A 14,394-nucleotide genomic window follows, 5' to 3' on the forward strand; every position below is an offset into this window, starting at 1 on the left:
CCGGAGCCTGAATATCTTCCGACCATCAATTTCATTTGTGCGGAACCCTTTAGTCTTTCGTCAATTATTTCAACCGGTGAATTCTCGTCTCGTTCGTCATTCTTCATCTCTTTCTTTTCCGGTGGACTCAATTCAAGTTTTTCGGTGTTGATCATATTCTTTCCCTCGGCTCAAGTGTTTTCCCTGCTCATTCACCTCTCGCCAGTTTATCCTTCCGGAGTGTGCAAGACATCTCAGGAGATTCACCTATGTTTGAATTAATTCGAGGTTGTCACCTCATTCAAATATTTCAATTATTCCGGAGCTATTCCAAATTCTTTTCAAGTGTGACGTAAGAATGGATCCCATCAGTCAGATGCCTTCTCCAAGATCTCGTTCAAAATCTTTTTCATTGTTGGCTCAACCTTTTCGGTTTTCGTTCTTCCGGAGTATCTCAATAATTTTGATGCTGTTTCTCGTCGTCATTTGAAGATCAAAGAAGAGTTTTTTCCTCTAAATCTTGCCCATTCTCCCGAAGTTTCGTGGTTCTAGCTTCTTGTTATCCTATTGAATTATTTCAGTTGGTCAGATATTCTTTTCTTAACAATGCGGAGTATGTCAGGAGTTGTTTTCCCGTTTCTTTTCATCAGAGGCCATCGTTCCAGAAGAATTCTTCGTCCTTACATTTCAGTTACCGTTATTCAATTATCCTGGTGCTTCGTTCAAGTGTTCTTTAATTAGTTCATGATCTCTTTATTCTTTTGCATCTAAATCCCCTCTAGCATAGTTGGTCTTCTAATTCTTCCCGGTGATTCAGTCCTTTTCATCAGTCATTTTTCTAATTCTTTTGGTTGTTCCTTCAGATTCCTTTTCCATTCTTATAATTTTAATCCATTGGTTCTTTCAATCCTACCGGTGGTTCATGAAGACCGTCTCAAGTTTGCAATATGTCACTTATCAATCCTTTTCAAGAAGAATAAGTAATATGCAAAATCCATTGCTTGTCATCAATTTAATTTGATGAAGGATAAGTATACAATAAATCTTATTCTTATTTCCTCAAAGTGAGTAATCCCTTCCTTCGGAGTTTGTTCTCGGTGAATAAATTATAGTTCCAAGTGTTCTTGAAAGTGCGTTATGTCGACTAGAGGGGGGGTGAATAGGCGATTTTTATGAATTCTTCACTGAGGAATTTGCCGGTGAGGAAATTCCTTAATGAAGAACTGTTAGCAGCGGAATAAGTACTCAGAAGTAAGCATAACAGAATACAAGCATGGTCATCATGATGAAATGAAGACTAGCACAGAGTACAGAAAGCGTAATCACAGGATAACACAAGATGAAGACAAACAGATTGAAGAAATTGAACTGAGGAAATTGAGAAAGTCTTCAGTCAAAGTCTTCAAACACAGATATGAACAAACACTCAACACAGTAATGAGGAAATGAAAGGGTTGAGGAAATAGAACCAGTTAGGTTGGTGAAGACAATGATTTGGTAGACCAGTTCCAACTGTTGTGTCTGTTGTACGTCTGGTTGGATCGGCTGAGTATTTAAACTCGAGGACACGCAGTCCCGGACACCCAGTCGCTGAGCACGCAGCTCAGGACACCCAGTCCTCACCGTATTCTCCTTGAACTAAGATCACACAGATCCCGTCCAATCACTCGTGGTAAGTCTTCAGGCGACTTCCAAACCTTCACAGACTTGGTCACTCGGCGATCCATAATTCCTCTTGGATGCTCTAGACCTTGACGCCTAACCGTCTGGAAGAAGCACAGTCTTCAAAGGTAATAAGCGTCGGATCCACGCGGGATCAATTTCTTCAGTGATGCTCAATCACTTTGGGGTTTGTAGGTGTTTGGGTTTGGGATTTTCCTCACTTGATGATTTTCGCTCAAAGTCCTCGGAGGATGGGTTGCTCTCAAATGACAAGTGTCAAGTTCTCTCGGAGCAACCAACCAGCTAGTGGTTGTAGGGGGCGGCTATTTATAGCCTAGGGAGCAGCCCGACATGATAAGACATAAATGCCCCTCAATGATATGACCGTTAGGTGGATAAGATATTTTGGGACAGCTGGCGCGCAGCACAGCAACGGTCGGAAATTTGACTCTCAAATTCCTCAGGGCTATCATGTTCCTCACTATGTAGGTAATTCGCACTGATGAATTCCTAACTCCTCAGTCAGAACAAATTCATCAGTGACCAGAAGAACTTCGTCTCTGTCACTGAAGAAAGTGACTGAACTGTATGAGATTTCCAAAGGCTTCACTCGAAGGGATTGGTAGGTGTAGGATTTTGAGTTGAGCATCACATGGAAATTTTTCCTTAGTATTTCCTCGACCCCCTTTAACAGTACGGTGTTTCCTATGACTCAAGAAGGAGAAAATGAAACTACGAAAACAAAAGTCTTCACGCTTCATGTTCCACAAATGAATACCAAGTCTTCAAGGTCACACCAATTTCTTCACTTTCAAAGTCTTCAGAAAGTCTTCAGAATATCAAAGTCTTCAGTTGAAGAACTTCATTTTTAGGGGTCGACTTTCTCTGTAAATATCAAACTCCTCATAGACTTATAGACCTATGTACACTCACAAACGCATTAGTCGCTTAACCTATAAGTCTCCAATACACCAAAATCACTAAGGGGCACTAGATGCACTTACAATCTCCCCCTTTTTGGTGATTGATGACAACATAGGTTAAGTTTTCAACGGGGATAAACATATGAAGTGTATACACTGATATTGAGGAGTTTGATTGCAAGATATAGAACTCCCCCTGAAGATGTGCATAGTGAGGAATTTGCTTTTGAGGCAATGCACATTTGAAGAGTTGAATCATGGAGATCTCCTCCTATATCTTGTAATTCATACACGCATTTGATATATAATATGAAGAATTTGAAATGCATGATGAAATATGGTGCCTGATGAGATTCATCATGCGTACAATGTCATTAACGAGGAATAAGCATGCAGAGTATAATGCAACAAAAGTATCAGCGCACCATCGGGTTTAAGATTACAACTCGATCCAAATAAAAGTTTTAGAAGAACGAGAGTTGTAACTTAAAGAAATGCCCTTAATATAGACCCGCTTGAAGACTAACTCAGATTTCTCCCCCTTTGTCATCAAATGACCAAAAGGATTGAAACTGAGGACTAACGCCCCTGAAGAATTTCAAGTTGATGGAGGAGCGCCAGCGTTGTCGGGGTTGTTTGTTGTAGTAGTGCCTGCCGCAGTGTCGTCCAAATCTTCATACTCATCAGTGTCACGCGATGAAGAATAAGAGCTGGCCACCAAGGAAGGAACTTTGACCTTCTTGAATTTCTTCGATGGAGGTGCAGACCAGTCAAATTCTTCCTTGAGACCCATATTCTTCAGATCAGCAGCGCTATAGACATGAGAGAGAACAGCCCAGGTGCGGTTGAAGGTTTCATGGAGGTAGTAGTGGTTCTTCTTCACTGCATTGTGTGTTGAGGTCATGTTGTGAAGAATTGAACCAAACTGACGCTTGACCCATTTATGATTGCGATCAACCTTCTGATGAAGACTGAGGAGTAACTCACGATCAGTCATCACCCTGGGTGCTGCGGCTTGAGGAGTTTGCTTGGCTGAGGTATTTGCGGCAGAGTCATGTGTGGCAGAATCGTCATTGGTAGAGTAAGATGCAGCTTTGCGAAATTGACCATCCAAAGGACGAATGCCTTCATCGATCACAGCAGCGGCCTTGCCTTTATCATTAGCTGATGAAACAGTACGTTTGAGGACTTCAATGGGAGGCAAGTAGCTACCGTGGTTTAGAGTGTCAGCTTTGTAATTCAGTGAAGATCTTGCCCTGATGAATCTCATAATCCAAGGAGCATAGGGCTTCAGCTCGAATGGTGACATAGCAATATTGGCCATAGTCCTCATGAAGAAATCATGGAAGTTGACGGGAACGCCATGAATGAGGTTGAAAAGCATATTCTTCATGATGCCAACGACTTCTTCATCATTTGAGTCGTGGCCTTTGATAGGACTCATTGTCTTCGTCAGAATTCGATAGACAGTCCAAGGCACATAGAGTAATTCCTTGACGAGGAATTTGGTTCGTGGGGCCTGCCTTGGCTTCAATGGCTTCATCAGCACTTGCATGTAGTGATTTGAAAGTTCTGGTTCGTTGTAGATACAACGAGCATCATCAAGTGGAGGACTGAGTGGTAGAGCACGAAGCAATTCAGTTGCAGGTGCCTTCTAGTGAGTATTTTCAGACATCCAGTCTAATACCCAGGAGTTCACGTCTTCAGCGTCTCCGGTGATGTGCAGAGTTGCATAGAATTGAAGAATGAGTTCTTCATTCCAGTCACAGATATCAATGCAGAAATTCAGAAGTCCCGCGTCATGAAGAACACTGAGGACTGGCTCAAAGCCGGGTAGAGACTCCATGTCCACATGAGGAATATGTGCATGATCAAAGACTTTGTCTTTGTCGAAGAGCACTGAGGAATAGAAATTGGCTTGGCTGGCAGTCCAGAAATGCCTCTTCCTTATGCGAGCAGAATCATATGGATTATAGTCAGTGAAGAATACGTGCTCGACAAAGAAATCTTCAGCCTTGAACTTCTGTTTGCTTGAGAACGGATTCTTTTGCTTTGGCAGAGGGGTGTCAGTGAGTTGCATCACCGCCTCAGGAATCGCGAGCTCAGGTTCTTCAGGCCGAGGAATTTCTTGTTCCTCAACAGGTGCAGTCTGAGGATCAGAGCAGCAGGTTCATCAGCACTAGTGGCTGGAATTTCTTCATGCACAGAGAGAGTGGGTTGAGTTTCTTCAGAGCCCAATTGAACTGTTGGTGCAGGGCACTGAGGTATCTGTTGGAGCGGGGTGAAGAGAGGAGTATTGGGATGTTGACTTTCCCAAAAGTCATCATTCATCACTCGTGTGGTGCATCCTATATCCACATCTTCATCTTCAATATCCTCAACACCTGCCTCTTCAGCTGTGAACTGAGGCATAGGTGAGGAAATGACTGGCGTTGAGGGGATTGTGTCCACTTCAATTTCTTCATCAATCTGCTCTGACGAAGCAGCAGAATGATGTTCTTCATCAGATCCGATGGGGATCTCATAGTCTTCTCCAAAAGGAACAAGGTCCTTTGACGGCATGGAGGAAATCGAAACAGCATCAATTGGATTTTCGAGTGAGCTGGTCATTGGCTTCATTTTCTTCGCAGCCGAAGAATTTGACACAGCTGATGCCTTCCTTTTCTTCACTGCAGCTCGCTCTGCAGCCTTGGTCTTCTTCACATCAAATGCACATGGAAGAATTGGTGTTGGTGTAGGCGCAGGAGGAGTTGAGGAATCTGGTTGGATTTCTTCAGGCGCAACTGATGCAGTTGCCCTGACTTCTTCAGTTTCTTCAGGTGCACCACTAGTGGATGCCCTGGCAATTTCTTCAGCGGCTGGAATGGGATCATCAGCCCTGGAACTAGCATTTTCATCAGCAGTCTGAACTTCATCAGCGGTGCTGGCATGTTCTTCAGTCGGCTGAGCTGAGGCTTCAGCCTGAGGAATTTCATGTTGCGTTGAGGCTGCAACATTGGTGAATTTCTTCGTCAGGTTGAAGAATCTGACTTTGGCCCCTTGCCAATCAGCATAATAAGCATCGAAGTTTTTGCTGAGGTCTTGAATTTCAGTCTGGACCTTGAGAAGTTCTTCAGGTGTCATTCTGACAATGTTTTCCTTCAGGAACTTCTCCTTTCTGTATTGAGCTTTCTTGATCTCTCTTGCCTTTTCAAACTTCCATTTCTCTTCAGTGATGAAATGGGTCAGCATGTGATTTTGACCAGCGGTCAGATGAAAATCAGGCATGGGGGTGTTTGGATCCTTGTGCCAGAGATCAATATAATCGAGGATTTTCCTCGGATCCAACAGCAGTGGCACAGATGTGCCTTTGGCTCTAGCGGCCTTCACCTGTCTGTCTCTGATGATTTCTGTGAGTTCATCATCAGAAGCTTCATCATCAGATGGCACATGGAATGCGACCTGTTTCTTCTTTGGACTTGGCTGAGGACCTCGTCCAGCTGTTGCTTTGGTCTTCGGCAGAGTCAGGCCAGATGATGAAATTGGTGCAGCTGAGGAACTTGCTGAGACACCAGAGGCAATCGAGAAACCAGCAGTCCTTTGACATGTAGTCAGATGCACAGGAGCTGAGGACTTTGTCGGAACTGCTGAGGACTTGGAAGGAGCAGGAGCAGTGTGAGGAATTTGCCGTGAGGGCGCTGCTGAGGAACTTGGCCGTGAGGGCGCTCATGGTGAAGCACTTGGCTTACGAGCGGGCTTCTTTGGCATGGATTTCCTCGGTTGGACCGAGGCCTCAGTAGCAGTAGCAGTGGCAGAATCCTCATTGAATTTCTTCACTGCCTCCTTGGCTTGTCTTGCCAATTTGGCTTGGCGCTTAGCCCATTCTTCAGGAAAGTCCTCACCACATTTGATGCTTGTGGGATCAGCTACTTGGCCAGGTGCCAATGGAGCTCTTGGGCACGGAGGATTGAGGGCGAATTTCTTCATGTACTTTGGAGTCACATATCTGTATTCCCTCCATTCCCTTGCCCATCTCCGTTCAATCTTCTGAATGCGCACCTTGCGCTGATTTTTGTTTTCCTTGCCATATTTTGCTTCATCAGGTGTGCAATAGTCAGCATAAATTTCCTCAGGGATTTCAAACGCAGTCATAACCTCAGGTTTCTTTCCTCCTTTCTGCGGCTTCTTACCGTCTGCCATATTCTTCAGTTGAGGAATTTGAACAAATGAGTTCTCTAAAGAAGTATGCAGTTTTTCTTCGAGGAATGCTGCAAATGAGTTAAGTTGATGAGAACCTAGTGATTCAGCAGCAGAAATGAGTACCTGTGAATAGAGTACAGGTGCAAGGAATTTGGAGAGGTCATATGCATTCTGAGAAGGTTTTTGAAAAGAATAAGTTTTGAGGAATTTGACCAGATGATCCTTGAAGAATTTCACTAAGCGATCTTTGTCTTAGGTTCCAGAGTTGTATAGATCGAGGATCCATACAATTGAGGAATCTTGAGGAAAATCATTGCTTAGAGAAACGAATCAAGAGCATAGTTTGTTTGAGGTGTTCATATATGTGAAGATTTGAAGAATAAACACCTTTGAAGATTTTCAGGAAAGCTTGAGAATCAAAGCGAGTAATAAAAGTAACTTTTAATTACCCGAAATGAAGAACACGACGAACTGAGAAGAACAGACGGGAAGTTCGTCAGGTTAGATCTTCCTTGCCCTAACTCGGCGGAGGAAGACAGCTACGGCGGCGGTGGAGTGAAGATTTCCGCGGTCGGCGTGAGTATGGCGGCGACGAGGTCGAGGCAGCGAAGCTCTTCCTCACCGGCGACGATGGAGTAGCGGTGGCGCTAGGGTTTGAGGAGCTCGAGCGGGAGAGAGATGGTCGAGCGGAGTAAATGAAGTGAGGAAGGGGAGAGGGGTATTTATAGACACGGTGAAAAACTGTTCGCCCGAAGATTTGGGACGAACATGCCCCTGCCCTTTCTCCTTCACGCGACATGTGTCACCCACGTACTGTGTAGTGGAGATCATGTACGATCGTGGGTGAATAGAATAATGCATCGTGGGATGCGGAACAGTTTGAGCGGCAAAACCGAAAATTTGGATAAGATTTGTTTTAAAGTTTCGTTCGCAATTTCTTCAGTTGACAAGGACATAGTGAAGATTTTGAACGAGTTTCAAATAGAATGCACATGAAGAATTTGTGAATAGATTGGGTTGAGTATAGCATAGAGGGGGAAGGGTCCGATCACATTCACTTAGCAGAAAAAACAACTTGAAGAAATAGCTATAAGTGAATGTTGTAGAGGACGTAAACTCATATATATATATATACCCAATGAAGAAAAACGAAGGGAACAGTGGAGATTTTGCAAAGTTGAAGTATTTGAAAAACTGAAGAATTTCAAAAACTGAGGAAAAACTCAAATTGAAGATTTTCAACTTTTTGTGGTGGCGTGACCCACCGTATAAGAATGATGATTTCAGACACCGCATACAATTGTCGTAGGGTTCTGAGAATCAAATTCTTCATTAATTTCTTCACACTTAGAGTGTTATTCTTCATTGATTGAAGAAAAACGTTTCTTCATGTGTTGCACATCTAAGTCATCAATTTTGCATAAGTGTTAGGATGTGTGTCTTTTTCAAAGAACATTCGAAGATTCTATGATGTTTAGCTCACACCACAACTTGCTAAATCTCTTCTCATCCAAGGGCTTAGTGAAGATATCAGCTAGCTGTTCTTCAGTCTTCACGTGCTCGATGGAGATGTCGCCCTTCAACACATGATCACGAAGAAAATGATGACAAATCTGAATGTGCTTTGTCTTCGAGTGCTGAACTGGGTTGTGAGCAATCTTGATGGCACTCTCATTGTCGCAGAGGAGAGGCACATTCTTCATGTTGACGCCATAGTCCTTGAGTGTTTGCTTCATCCAAAGCAGTTGAGCACAGCAAGAGCCAGCAGCAATGTATTCAGCTTCCGCAATGGACAGTGATACGCAGTTCTGTTTCTTCGAGGACCAACAGACCAAAGATCGTCCGAGGAAATGACAAGTGCCAGAAGTTGACTTGCGGTCCACACGATCACCAGCATAGTCAGAGTCAGAATATCCAATGAGATCAAAGACAGAGCCCTTGGGGTACCATAATCCTAGTGTTGGTGTGTGAGCTAGATATCGAAGAATATGCTTCACAGCCTTATGGTGTGATTCCTTCGATGCAGCTTGAAATCGGGCACACATGCAAACACTAAGCATTATATCTGCCCTAGATGCACATAAGTACAATAAAGAACCAATCATGGAGCGGTATACCTTGTGATCGAAGTCAATACCATTTTCATCAGTGCATAGATTGCCTTTTGTGGGCATAGGAATTTTGACGCCTTTGCAATCTTGCATGCCGAATTCCTCAGTACATCTTTGAAGTATTTCTCCTGAGATATGAATATGCCATTTCGCTGTTGACGAATTTTAAGACCTAAGAAGAATTTCAACTCTCCCATCATAGACATTTGATATTCTTCACTCATCATATAGGCAAATTCATCACTATAACGTTGGTCAGTACAACCAAAGATAATATCATCAACATATATTTGGCACACAAACAGTTCACCATCATAAGATTTAGTAAAGAGAGTAGGGTCGAGTGAACCGGGTGTGAAGCCATTCTTCACGAAGAATTCCTTCAATGTATCATACCACGCCCGAGGGGCTTGCTTGAGGCCATAGAGGGCCTTATTGAGTTTGAAGACTTTGTCAGGATTCTTTGGATCTTCAAAACCTGGGGGTTGAGCAACATATACTTCTTCCTCAAGCTTACCATTGAGGAATGCACTTTTCACATCCATTTGATATAAGATGATATCATGATGATTAGCATAAGCAAGTAATATGCGAATAGCCTCAAGTCTAGCAACAGGTGCAAAAGTTTCATCGAAATCAATTCCTTCAACCTGTGTGTAGCCTTGAGCTACCAGTCGTGCCTTATTCCTTACCACAAGGCCATTTTCATGTTGCTTGTTGCGATAGATCCACTTTGTGCCAATGATATTATGCTTGCGAGGATCTGGACGTTTGACCAGTTCCCAGACATTGTTGAGCTCGAACTGATGTAATTCTTCTTGCATAGCCTGAATCCACTCCGGTTCCAAAAATGCTTCATCTACCTTAGTGGGCTCTGTGATAGATACAAAAGCATAGTGCCCACAAAAGTTAGATAAATGTGAAGCTTTTGAGCGTGTGAGAGGACCTGGCGCTTCAATGTCATCGATGATCTTGTCAACTTGTACTTCTTTTGCAACGCGAGGATGAGCTGGTTGACGTCGAGGTATTTGATCATTTTCCTCAGCACCATTGTCTTCATCATTATCTTCAGGTGCGTCAGCTCGACGTTCTTCGCGTACTGGAATGAACCCTTCAGCAAGTTCTTCAATAGGAATGACATCCTCAGTTGCCTTGAACTTGATAGAATCCTCAGGTGCTGGTTCATCTAACACAAAAGGTAGGTGCTCTCTTTGCGAGCCATTAGTTTCATCGAACCGCACATCTACAGTTTCAACAATCTTGTGAAGAGCGATGTTGAAGACTCTGTAGGTGTGCGAGTCCTTTTCGTAACCAAGCATAAAACCTTCATGTGCTTTCGGTGCAAATTTAGAATTGTGGTGAGGATCTCTAATCCAACATTTTGCACCGAAGACTTTGAAATAACTCACATTGGGTTTCTTGTCAGTGAGGAGTTCATAGGCCGTCTTCTTGAAGAATTTGTGAAGATATACTCTGTTGATGATGTGGCACGCAGTATCAATTGCATCAATCCAAAAACGATGAGGCGTTTTGTATTCATCAAGCATTGTGCGAGCCATCTCAACAAGAGTTCTGTTCTTGCGCTCCACGATGCCATTTTGCTGAGGAGTATAAGGAGCAGATAACTCATGAGTAATACCAAGTTCATCAAGATAGTCATCAAGACCGGAATTCTTGAACTCAGTTCTATTGTCACTTCTGATGTGCTTGATCTTCACACCAAAGTTGGTTGAAGCCCTTGAGGAAAATCGTTTGAAGACTTCCTGCACTTCATGTTTGTAAGTAACAATGTGTACCCATGTATATCGAGAGTAATCATCAACAATGACAAAACCATATAGAGATGCAGCATTAGAGAATGCTGAGTAATGATTTGGTCCGAAGAGGTCCATGTGAAGCAATTCGAATGGACGAGTAGTGGTCGTGAGAGTCTTCGCTGGATGCTTGGCCTTGGTCATTTTTCCAGCTTCGCAGGCTCCGCATAAGTGATCCTTGAGGAATTTGACATTCTCAATGCCAATGACATGCTTCTTCTTCGCAAGCGTGTGCAAATTCCTCATGCCTGCGTGACCAAGTCGTCGATGCCATAGCGAGCCTTCTGAAGCTTTTGCAAGTAGACACACGGCTGGTTCTGGTCCTGTAGAGAAATCAACAATATACAAATCTCCTCTCCTAAAGCCTTCGAAGACTTTGGAATTGTCAGCTTCCATAATCACAACACAGCGATACTTGCCGAAGACAACAACCATATCAAGATCACAAAGCATTGAGACTGACATGAGGTTGTATCCTAAGGACTCAACAAGCATGACTTTGTCCATGTGTTTATCCTTAGAGATCGCAACCTTACCAAGACCCAATACCTGACTTTTGCCTTTGTCAGCAAAGATGATATGCTTCCGATGTGACGGTGATAAGGGAGCATCCATCAAAAGATTCTTGTCACCAGTCATGTGATTTGTACATCCACTATCGAGGACCCATTCAGTGGTTTTGGGTTCATCATCCTGCAGATGAATTAGTGTAACTTACAATCTCATATGCTTCATCAGTGAAGAATATGATATCAAGTTCATCAGATGAATTTCATCAAGCGGTAAACAGATATAGCAGTCGTAGGACGTGTGAAATGAAAATTCATTTCATCATGGTTAGCCTGCGTCCTTTCAGGAAATTTTGTCTGGTCCCCAGCAAATTCTTCAGACGTTAAGGCACGTCTGGAGACCTAACCCTGCAGAAGAGATTAGTTCTTTTTCTTCACCACCCACATCTGAAGGGGTGGCAAAGAGTTCATCACTCTGCGAGCACCATACGAGAATGGTGGCATAGAAGCCAAACCATTTCGTTTTGCATAAGAGGGGTTAGGGTAAGCATATGAATAAGCAGAGAAATTCTTCGAGGACTTATGAACATAATGATTTGAAGAATAATGTGCATATTCGTAGCCCTTAGCTCTACCCTGCGAAACAGAGTTGTTAGCACGATGATGATCATATGAGGACTTTGATCCAGTTGAGGAAGTTGATCCACGTGAGGAATTTTGTCCGTATGAGGACTTAGATCCATATGAAGAATTTGGTCCATATGAAGAGTTTGATCTGGGGTTCCTATTCTTCACAGGTGGTGTCATGAGGACATTCATCTGAAGACTTTCAACATAACTTTTGGGAACCCAGATTTTCTTCATAGGGGAACCGTTCCTGTAGTTAGTCCCAACATATCTAGCAAATACTTCACCATTCTGATTTTTGAACAGTTTATAGTTGGAGTCAAATGACTCATCAGAAGAATGAGGAGATTCACATGTAAAGCCAGATAACATGGATGGATCAACTGGAGGTCCCTTTGCAACAACCCATGAGGTTTGGGGGTACTGCTCAGGTTTCCAATATGTTCCATCAGCATTAAGTTTCCTCTCAAAGGCAATACCCTCTTTCCTAGGGTTTCTGTTGAGGATCTGCTTTTTGAGCACATCACAAAGAATCTGATGCCCTTTGAGGCTTTTGTACATGCCTGTCGTGTACAGTTCCTTCAGCCCTGCATCGTCAGTTATACTAGAAATGTCCTCAGATGAGGAATTAGTGATAGCAGAGGCAGGTGAAGAATTTGTAACAGTTGAAGCATTTGAACATTGAGGTGAAGAATTAGCAGATTCACGTTCAATGCACTTTAAGCATGGAGGAACAAATTCTTCCTGAGAAGTGCTGATTTGTTGAGCAAGTAATGAATCGCGCTCCTTCTGAAGATCTTCATAACTCACTCTTAGCTTCTCAAGATCTTGCTTTCTTTGAAGAAATTCATAAGAAAGTTTCTCATGATCAGATAAGAGAGTGTTATGATGACTTTGAAGGTTATCAAACCTAGACTGAAGTCTCTGAAAATTTTCAGTCAGGGCTTTAGTGTGATCCATTTCTTCACCCAACATATCATCACTTTTGTCTAGCATGTTTTGAACCTTTTCAAAAGCCCGTTGTTATTTTATAGCAATCTTTGCAAGTTTAGAGTAGCTGGGCTTGAGATTCTCATCAGATTCATTTTCACTAGATTCAGAGGAGGTATATTTGAGTTCCTTTGCACCTTTTGCCATGAAGCAATATGTGGGAGTGTAGTCATCATTATCTTCATCATGCTTGTCGATGGGGTCAGTTTCTTCAGTGTTGAAGATGGACTTGCTAACGAAAGCAGTAGCGAAGGCTAGACTTGCCACACCAGATTCGGATTCTTCAGATTCCTCCTCTTCCTCATGTTCCTCAGATTCAGCTTCAGAGTCCATTTCCTTGCCAATGAATGCCCGAGCCTTCTTGGAGCTGCTCTTCTTGTGAGATGAAGACTTTGAGGATTTTGATGATGAAGATTTTGACGATTTCTTCTTCTTCTTCGCATCATCAGAACTGTAATCCTTGTATTTCTTCTTCTTCAGTTCCTTTTCCCACTGAGGACAATCTTGAATATAATGACCAGGTTTCTTGCATTTGTGGCACAGCCTTCTCTTATAGTCACTTGATGAGGAATAACTGCTTCTTGAGGATTTTCCAAAGCGACCACGTCTTGACAACTTTTGGAATTTCTTCTTGAGCAGTGCTAGCTCCTGGCTCAATTCTTCAGGATCACCAAGGCTACTACCAGAGTCCTCACATTCAGACTCAGACACAACCTTGGCCTTCAGGGCACGTGGTTTGCCATAACTCGAACCATAGAGATCTCTCTTTTCAGCAAGCTGGAACTCGTGAGTATTTAGCCTTTCAAGGATATTGGCAGGATCAAGAGACTTGTAGTCAGCCCGTTCTTGTATCATCAGACCCAGAGTATCAAATGAGGAATCAAGCGATCTCAACAGTTTCTTCACCACCTCATGGTTAGTGATGTCAGTGGCACCGAGGGCTTGAAGCTCATTTGAGATGTCAGTGAGTCGATCAAAGGTTTGTTGGAAATTTTCATTGTCGAGTCTTTTGAAGCGGCTGAAGAGATTCCAAAGAACATCAACTCGAGAGTCACGCTGAGTTGAGACTCCTTCATTCACTTTGGACAGCCTATCCCAGATAAGCTTAGCAGTTTCCAAAGCACTCACTCTTCCATACTGTCCTTTACTCAGATGGCCACATATGATATTCTTCTCTTGAGAATCGAGTTTCTTGAATCTCTTCACATCGGTAGCGTTCAGTGGGGGTGAAACAGAGGGAACACCATTTTCCACAACATACCAGAGATCGTTGTCAATTGCCTCGAGATGCATTCGCATCTTGTTTTTCCAGTAGGGGTAGTCCGTTCCATCGAAGGTAGGACACCCAGCCGAGACCTTGATCATACCTGCGGTCGACATAACTAAAACTCCAGGCGGTTAAACCAAAATCACACAGAACAAGGGAGTACCTTGCTCTGATACCAATTGAAAGTGCGTTATGTCGACTAGAGGGGGGGTGAATAGGTGATTTTAATGAATTCTTCACTGAGGAATTTGCCGGTGAGGAAATTCCTTAATGAAGAACTGTTAGCAGCGGAATAAGTACTCAGAAGTAAGCATAACAGAATACAAGCATGGT

This window comes from Triticum dicoccoides, chromosome 2B, assembly GCF_002162155.2.
Source record: "Triticum dicoccoides isolate Atlit2015 ecotype Zavitan chromosome 2B, WEW_v2.0, whole genome shotgun sequence".
NCBI lineage: Eukaryota > Viridiplantae > Streptophyta > Magnoliopsida > Poales > Poaceae > Triticum > Triticum dicoccoides.